The sequence below is a fragment of the Triticum aestivum genome, chromosome 1A (genome assembly GCF_018294505.1).
Source record: "Triticum aestivum cultivar Chinese Spring chromosome 1A, IWGSC CS RefSeq v2.1, whole genome shotgun sequence".
NCBI lineage: Eukaryota > Viridiplantae > Streptophyta > Magnoliopsida > Poales > Poaceae > Triticum > Triticum aestivum.
Genome location: NC_057794.1, coordinates 514,235,649 through 514,245,696, shown reverse-complemented (window position 1 = coordinate 514,245,696; position 10,048 = coordinate 514,235,649).

Sequence of the window (10,048 nt, the reverse complement as noted above, 5' to 3'; positions counted from 1 at the left end):
TATTTTTGGGACTAACCTATTAACCGGAGGCCCAACCCAGAATTGCTGTTTTTTGCCTGTTTTAGGGTTTCGAAGAAAAGGAATATCAAACGGAGTCCAAACGGAATGAAACCTTCGGGAACGTGATTTCCTCAACGAATAAGACCAGGGAGACTTGGACCCTATGTCAAGAAACAAAACAGGAGGGCATGAGGTTGGGGGGCGCGCCCACCCCCACCAGGCGCGCCCTCCACCCTCGTGGCCCCCCTGTTGCTCCACCGACGTACTTCTTCCTCCTATATATATACACGTACCCCCAAACAATCTGATACGGAGCCAAAAACCTAATTCCACCACCGCAACTTTCTGCATCCACGAGATCCCATCTTGGGGCCTGTTCCGGAGCTCCACCGGAGGGGGCATCGATCACGGAGGGCTTCTACATCAACACCATAGCCTCTCCGATGAAGTGTGAGTAGTTTACTTCAGACCTACGGGTCCATAGTTAGTAGCTAGATGTCTTCTTCTCTCTTTTTGGATCTCAATACGATGTTCTCCCCCTCTCTTGTGGAGATCTATTAGATGTAATCTTCTTTTTGCGGTGTGTTTGTTGAGATTGATGAATTGTGGGTTTATGATCAAGTCTATCTATGAATAATAGTTGAATCTTCTCTGGATTCTTTTATGTATGATTGGTTATCTTTGCAAGTCTCTTCGAATTATTAGCTTGGTTTGGCCTACTAGATTGATCTTTCTTGCAATGGGAGAAGTGCTTAGCTTTGGGTTCAATCTTGCGGTGTCCTTTCTCGATGACAGTAAGCGCAGCAAGACATGTATTGTATTGTTACCATCGAGGATAACAAGATGGGGTTTTCTTCATATTGCATGAGTCTATCCCTCTACATCATGTCATTTTGCTTAAGGCGTTACTCTGTTTTTAACTTAATACTCTAGATGCATGCTAGATAGCAGTCGATGAGTGGAGTAATAGTAGTAGATGCAGGCAGGAGTCGGTCTACTTGTCTCGGACGTGATGCCTATATACATGATCATACCTAGATATTCTCATAACTATTCTCAATTCTGTCAATTGCTCAACAATAATTTGTTCACCCACCGTAGAATACTTATGCTCTCGAGAGAAGCCACTAGTGAAACCTATGGCCCCGGGTCTATCTTTATCATATTAATCTCCTACTACTTAGTTATTTCCTTTGCTATTTACTTTTCCTTCATTTTACTTTGCATCTTTATCATAAAAATACCAAAAATATTATCTTATCATATCTATCAGGTCTCACTCTCGTAAGTGGCCTTATAGGGATTGACAACCCCTATTTGCGTTGGTTGCGAGGATTTATTTGTTTTGTGCAGGTGCGAGGGACTCGCACGTAGTCTCCTACTGGATTGATACCTTGGTTCTCAAAAACTGAGGGAAATATTTACGCTACTTTGCTGCATCATCCCTTCCTCTTCGGGGAAAACCAACGCAGTGCTCAAGAGGTAGTAGGGCGTCGCGTCCGTGTCTGCCGCCACAGTTTTGCCCCTGGTGACCGCGCCCACGGCTGTGGCCATGAGAAGCTGAGTTGGCAGAGGACTACCGCAGATCACCGCCATGGAGGAGGGTGAGGTGGGCATCGAGGCTCAACAGTTGGTTGTACAACTCCTGGACCGTGATGGGCTCCACCCGAGCAGCGAGTGCAGAGACCACTAGATTGTCCTCCATGTCCAAGCCGGCGAGGATTTTGGAGACAATCTCCAGATCAGAGAGGGCCGCAGCAGTGCACGCGACTTCATCGGTGAGGCTCTTGATCTTGCCAAGATAGTCAGCCATGGTCATATTATATTTTTTAAGGTTGGTGAGATCGATGCGGGTGTTGATGGCTTGGGCTTGACTCTAAGCAGCGAACATGGCATGGATGATGCATCATACCTCGGCCGGCGTCTGGAGCGTGGCGACCTGTGCAAGAATATTGCGGGAAAGAGAACCCATCAAGTATCCTTGAAGTTGTTGCTGCTGTGCATACCAGAGGGATCTCGCAAAGTTGACAACTTGCTCTTCTTTGCCGTCCTTGGTGATGGTGAGGGTGGCCAGAGGTGCCGAGCTCTTATCATCGAGGTTGTGCTCCATCTGTGCGCCTTTAATCTGAGGCAGCATGATGGCCTTCCATAGCAGGAAGTTGCCCCTCGTCAGCTTCTCCTGTGGTGGCGATCCGAGAGAGGTATTGGTGGTGGTGGATGATGAGGCAAAGGTGGAGGAGGAAGTGGTGGTGAGCGCACCCATGGTGCTGGGTGTCATTGCGGCGGAAGTGGTGGACATGATCTCGGTCGCGGTAGGTAGCTAGATGCGATATCCTTTCAATCTAATAAGGAAGAGGCCCTCTTACCATGTGAAACGATGTGGGAAGCATAGAACCCTTCGTCTGGGCTGCGTTGTATATATTGAGAAATAGCCTTGGCATACAAGTTGTGTGAGAGATCGTTACAGAGACATACGAGAGGAGAAGCAGTTACAGAGAGATATGGGAGAGAAGAAAAGATAGAGGAGGATTACAAGTTTAAACAAGATTCCTACCTCTATATAGTTTATTCTAACAATACCAACAAATAAATTTAAACTTCGTCACATCTTGTGATTGCATTATGATACTATCTGATAATTGTCTGTACATACATGCTTCTAATGAATTGATCTAGCACTGGCTCCCCAATACTTTGGCTACTAGTTGTTTATTAATTGTGATTTGAGTAGAAGGCAGCTGCTGAATCGATCGACAGTTATGCCAACCATCTATGAAATAAGTACACATTAACACTGCTTGTGCATTGCTGTCATTGTATGGAAATTAGTTGTCTTAACTTGTACAGTAATTTCTCTCTCTAACTATGGCTTATTTATTTTGAGAAAGACAGAACACATGAATGTATGAGACTTGTGGGATTAGTTAAAGGAAGAAGAGAATCTGGTGCAGGTTCTTGGATCTGTAACAACAAGTTCAAGCATCAGTACATGGACGTTGAGTGCATCGACTAGAGAGAAAATAAATGAAGTGGAAGAGGATGGGCTAACCTTAGGTTGAATTCGGTCAAATTTGACTGTGGAACCGTCACCGTCACCGAAGGGGACTGTAGAGCCTGGTTACCCCGTGGCCGCCGATGCTAGCTGAGACGTGAGGAAGGATAAGCTCTTCTTTATGGAGAAACACAGGAACCACACAGAAGAAAATTTCCAAACTTAATTCATTTCATTTATGCAGCAATAATCTCCTTATGGCTGGTTATATAATCCAACAACCCAACTCAGCTCTACTACTCTAGCATACAATTTTTCACTTGCAGGCCTTGTTTGGGGGATCTGAGAGGGATTCTGTGCAACCAAACGAGGCCTGCAAGTGAAAAACTTTCCAACCCAAGTATTAATGTGACACTACTAGGAAAAGGCTTATAGGTGAAAGTAGTGCAGAACCGGTCTATAGCACCAGTTCGTAAGGCCCTTTAGTGCCGGTTCTGTAACCGGCACTAAAGGGTGGGTACTAAAGGCCCCCCTTTAGTACCGGTTCAGCACGAACCGCCGCTAAAGGGCCACCACGTGGCACGAGCCAGCGCCGTGGGCAGGGAGAATTTTAGTATCGGTTGGTAACACCAACCGGTACTAAAATGTTTGGGGGTTTGGGGTTCACGATTTCTTTTTCCTTTAATTTTGTGTTTTCAATTTAATTGTTTTTCATTTGCTGGTATTTCACGATACTACATATTGTACACATTATGCATATATATAAATAGAATTTCTCGTAAAACCGATCATATATATCATTGAATGTCTCGCACGTCCGTACCATTCACACATATACATGTATATATATAATTTCTCCTACATATATATGGAGGCATTACTGCTTTAGCGGCGGTGGCGGCGGTAGCGGGTAATGGTATTCTCCTTTGGGATCAATGACCTAGTCGAGCAAAAATCCCGATATTTCCCCTTGAATTGCCACTACGCGATCCGTTGGTAGGAGCTTATCCCACACCTCATTGAACTTTTAAGAAGGAGATAAATATGCATGTATTAGTCGTTGTGTGATTAGATATCAATAATGATGTAAACATTGTGAATAGTGTTCTGGCAAACGTACCCATAGCTGTCTAGCATCTTTGGTCCTTTCGGACGCCATCATGTGAATGTTCTCGCAAATGTACTATGCACGTAAATCAGTCCCCGGCGCCTGCTTCATGGCCTTTACGAGAATAGAATTCAATCAAATAATAATTAATCAAGCATGATAATTAATGGTACCGAAACTAGAATTAAAGAGATGAGCTAGCTAGCTAGTACTACTTAATTACTTACCTTGGGTCGAAACCAATACAGCTCTTTTTTCCATTCGCCTGGAACCATTTTGATGTACTTTTTCCAAGCCCTGCTAGCTGGCAAAGAAAATGAATAAAGGAGTTATTAATTAGTTGATATCAGGAAATGACAAATTAAAGAGGCCAACATAAAGTTCAATAATGATTGAAATTACATGTTGACTATGTTGGGGAAAGCAGTAATTTCAAAAATTTCCTACGCACACGCAAGATCTATCTAGGTGATGCATAGCAACGAGAGGGGAGAGTGTTGTCCATGTACCCTCGTAGACCATAAGCGGAAGCGTTATGACAACGTGGTTGATGTAGTCGTATGTCTTATTGATCCGACCGATCCTAGCACCGAAGGTACGACACCTCCACGATCTGCACACGTTCAGCTCGGTGATGTCCCACTAACTCTAGATCCAGCTGAGGTTGAGGGAGAGTTTTGTCAGCATGACGGCGTGATGACGGTGATGATGAAGTTACCGACGTAGGGCTTCGCCTAAGCTCTACAACGATATGACCGAGGTGGAAATCTGTGGAGGGTGGCACCGCACACGGTGAAACAATCAACTTGTGTGTCTATGGGGTGCCCCTGGCCACGTATATAAAGGTGGGGAGGGAAGAGGTGGCCGGCCCTAAGGAGGCGCGCCAGGTTTGGGGAATCCTACTAGGACTCCCCAGCCTAAGTAGGATTCCTCTTTCCTATTCGGAGTAAGAGAGAAGGAAAGAGAGGGAGAGTGAGAAGGAAAGGGGGGGCCGCGCCCCCACCCCTTGTCCAATTCGGTTTGGGAAGGGGGGAGGCGCGCGCTGATGACCCACAAGTATAGGGGATCTATCGTAGTCCTTTCGATAAGTAAGAGTGTCGAACCCAACGAGGAGCAGAAGGAAATGATAAGCGGTTTTTAGCAAGGTATTCTCTGCAAGTACTGAAATAAGTGGTAACAAATAGTTTTGTGATAGGATAAATTGTAACGAGCAACAAGTAACAAAAGTAAATAAAGTGCAGCAAGGTGGCCCAATCCTTTTGTAGCAAAGGACAAGCCGGAACAAACTCTTATAATAGGAAAAGCGCTCCCGAGGACACTTGGGAATATCGTCAAGCTAGTTTTCATCGCTTTCATATGATTCGCGTTTGATACTTTGATAATTTGATATGTGGGTGGACCGGTGCTTGGGTGCTGTTCTTACTTGAACAAGCATCCCACTTATGATTAACCTCTATTGCAAGCATCCGCAACTACAACAAAAGTATTAAGGTAAACCTAACCATAGCATGAAACATATGGATCCAAATCAGCCCCTTACGAAGCAACGCATAAACTAGGGTTTAAGCTTCTGTCACTCTAGCAACCCATCATCTACTTATTACTTCCCAATGCCTTCCTCTAGGCCCAAATAATGGTGAAGTGTTATGTAGTCGATGTTCACATAACACCACTAGAGGCTAGACAACATACATCTTATCAAAATATCAAACGTTTACCAAATTCACATGACTACTAATAGCAAGACTTCTCCCTTGACCTCGGGAATAAACATAATTACTCATGAAGCATATTCATGTTCATAATCAGAGGGGTAATAATATGCATATAGGATCTGAACATATGATCTTCCACCAAGTAAACCAATTAGCATCAACTACAATGAGTAATCAACACTACTAGCAACCTACTAGCACCAATCCTGGACTTTGAGACAAGAATTGGATACAAGAGATGAACTAGGGTTTGGAGATGAGATGGTGCTGGTGAAGATGTTGATGGAGATTGCGCTCTCCCGTTGAGAGGAGCATTGGTGATGACGATGGTGATGATTTCCCCCCCCCCCCCGAAGGGAAGTATCCCCGGCAGAACAGCTCTGCCGGAGCTCTAGATTGGATCCGCCAAGGTTCCGCCTCATGACGGCGGAGTCTCGTCCCGAAAAGTTCCTTCTTATTTTTTTCTCATCGAAAGACTTCATATTGGAGAAGATGGGCGTCGGAGAGCCACCAGGGGGCCCACGAGGTAGGGGGCGCGCCCTAGGGGGGGTGCGCCCCCCACCCTCGTGCGTAGGGTGTGGGCCCCCTGGCCTTCATCTTTGGCGAGGATTTTTCTTTATTTATTTTAAGACGTTCCGTGGAGTTTCAGGACTTTTGGAGTTGCGCAGAATAGGTCTCTAATATTTGCTCCTTTTCCAGCCCAGAATTCCAGCTGTCGGCATTCTCCCTCCTTATGTAAACCTTGTAAAATAAGAGAGAATAGCCATAAGTATTGTGACATAAAGTGAAATAACAGTCCATAATGCAATAAATATCGATATAAAAGCATGATGCAAAATGGACGTATCAACTCCCCCAAGCTTAGACCTCGCTTGTCCTCAAGCGAAAAGCCGATAACAACAAATATGTCCTCATGTTTAGCGGTGGAGGCGTCGATAAAAATAAAATACGGACATGAAGGCATCATGATTATTCTCATAGCAGCAACATATATAGATTTTGTCATATGATTACTTATGTTCAAGTGATGATCTATTCACAATGCAAAAGTATAAATCATAAACCTTATTGGTCTCCGACAAACTATAATCTCAGTCATTGAAGCAATTGCAATTTATCATAAGATCGGAAAGAGTCTATGTCAGAGCTAAAAAGCAAGTCCACATACTCAACTATCATTTAGTCCTCCATAATTGTTAACACTCACGCGATACTTGTGGTTATGGAGTTTTAATCGGACACAGAGAAAGATAGGGGCTTATAGTTTTGCCCCACAACCTTTTACCTCAAGGGTAATGTCAACAATAATGGTTCATGCTCCCCTACATCCAATTAGATATATATATATCATGTTCTTTCCAACATGCTGAGCTTGCCAAAGGATAAAATGAAAAAGAAAAGGTGAAGATCACCATGACTCTTGCATAAGGTAGAAGATAATAATAAAGGATAGGCCCTTCGCAGAGGGAAGCAGAGGTTGCCATGCGCCTTTATGGTTTGATGTATAAAATCTCAATGCGAAAGAACGTCACTTTATATTGCCCCTTGTGATATGAACCTTTATTATGCAGTCCGTCGCTTTTATTACTTCCACATCACAAGATCGTATAAAGCTTATTTCTCCCACACCAATCAATCATACATATTTAGAGCAATTTTTATTGCTTTGCACCGATGACAACTTACTTGAAGGATCTTACTCAATCCATAGGTAGATATGGTGGACTCTCATGGCAAAACTGGTTTAGGGATTTTGGAAGCACAAGTAGTATTTCTACTTGGTGCTGAGAATTTGGCTAGCATGAGGGGGAAAGGCAAGCTCAACAAGTTAGAGGATCCATGACAACATACTTTATCTCAGATATAAGAAAGACATAACTCATTACGTTGTCTTCCTTGCCCAACATCAACTCTTTAGCATGTCATATTTTAATGAGTGCTCCCAATCATAAAAGATGTCAATGGTAATATATGTATATGTGAAAACCTCTCTTTCCTTATTACTTCCTATTAATTGCAACAATGACCAAAGCTATGTCTGCCAACTACCAACAACTTTTAATCATCATACTCTTTCTATGTGAAGTCATTACTCTCAATAAGATCAATATGAACTTTTTGTTTCTTTTTTTATTCTTTTATATTTTCTTTTATTCACCCAAGATCATGGCAAAATAATCAAGCCCTTGACTCAACACTAATCTTTATTATATATAGCTCACAGACTCGATTACAAAGAGAGATCATAAAGCAAAACTCAAAACTAGATCATGCCATAAACTTATTCTACTAGATCAAGATACTACTAATAGGATCAAACTAAGAAAATGGTAAAGATAGGAGTTGTGATTGTGATACGATACCGGGGCATCTCCCCCAAGCTTGGCAGTTGCCAAGGGGAGTGCCCATACCCATGTGATTATATCTCCTTTGTCGGTGAAGAAGGTGGTGGTGATGTTGGCTTAGTTGATGGCTTAGGCTTCTCCCTTAATTTGCGATTGAGGACGGCATTTTGATCCCTCAGATCATCAATCTCCCACTCCAGGGTTAACATCTTTTTGCATAGGTCCTACTTATTTTCCTGCAAGAGATGAAAAGGTATAAACTCGAACTTGGGTTTCTTTACCCTATCAGGGAGACTTGACTTTTTGAACTCCACGTGCATGTCCCCAAGTTGAGGTAATGGTGCTTCATCTTCATCTGAGCTCGTCTCCTCCTTCCCCTTGGGTTCATAGTCCTCTTCTTCCTCCGTGGTCCATCCATCGTGTTCCACATCTCCATAGACCTTTGTATTTGCTAAGTAATCATCCACATAGCTTTCTCCTTCTGAATCCTAGGAAGACATGTTGATTTAATCTGCAACGGGACAGCTCTAAACAAAAACAGAGGATATTTGCGTGATACGGGAGTCAAAACCTTCGGGAGGTTATATAATGAATTTTTACCGACCAAAATACGTAACGTGCAAGAAAACGGAGTCCAGAAGGCACACGAGGTGCTCATGAGGTAGGGGGCGTGCCCAGGGGGTAGGGCGCGCCCACCACCCTCGTGGGGCCCTCGTGTCCTTCCCGGACTGCTACTTATTTTTCTATTTTTCTAAATATTCCAAAACGGAGAAATATTGCCTTAAAAATTGGTTTGGAGTCGGTTTACTTACCGTACCACATACCTATTCCTTTTCGGAGTCTGAAACGCTCCGAAAAGTGTCTCTTATGTATTCCTTCGGGGTTACGGTTTCAATATTATTGGTTTCAACATTTATGAGATTACCTGAGATATAATGTTTGATTCTTTGACCGTTTACCACTTTCAGATTTGTGCCCTCGAAGTTGTTGATCTTTATGGCACCAGAACGATAGACCTCTTCGATAACATAGGGGCCTTCCCATTTAGAGAGAAGTTTTCCTGCAAAAAATGTTAAACGAGAGTTGTATAGCAATACATAATCACCTACATTAAACTCACGCTCTTGTATCCTTTTGTCATGCCATCTTTTAACTTTTTCTTTAAACAACTTGGCATTTTCATAAGCTTGGGTTCTCCATTCATCAAGTGAGCTAATATCAAATAACCTCTTCTCACCGGCAAGTTTAAAATCATAATTAAGCTCTTTAATAGCCCAATATGCCTTATGTTCTAGTTCGAGAGGTAAGTGACATGCTTTTCCATAGACCATTTTATACGGAGACATACCCATAGGATTTTTATATGCAGTTCTATAAGCCCATAATGCATCATCAAGTTTCTTGGACCAATTCTTTCTAGACCTATTAGCAGTCTTTTGCAAAATTAATTTGAGCTCTCTATTGCTCAACTCTACTTGACCACTAGACTGTGGGTGATAAGGAGATGCAATTCTATGATTAACATCATATTTAGCAAGCATTTTATGGAAAGCACCATGAATAAAGTGTGAACCACCATCAGTCATTAAATATCTAGGGACTCCAAACCTCGGGAAAATAACTTCTTTAAGCATTTTAATAGAAGTGTTATGATCAGCACTACTAGTTGGAATAGCTTCTACCCACTTAGTAACGTAATCAACAGCAACTAAAATATGTGTGTATCCATTAGAGGCAGGAAAAGGTCCCATATAATCAAAGCCCCAAACATCAAACGGTTCAATAGCAAGAGAATAATTCATAGGCATTTCTTGACGTCTACTAATATTACCAATTCTTTGACATTCATCACAAGACAAGACAAACTTACGGGCATCCTTGAAGAGAG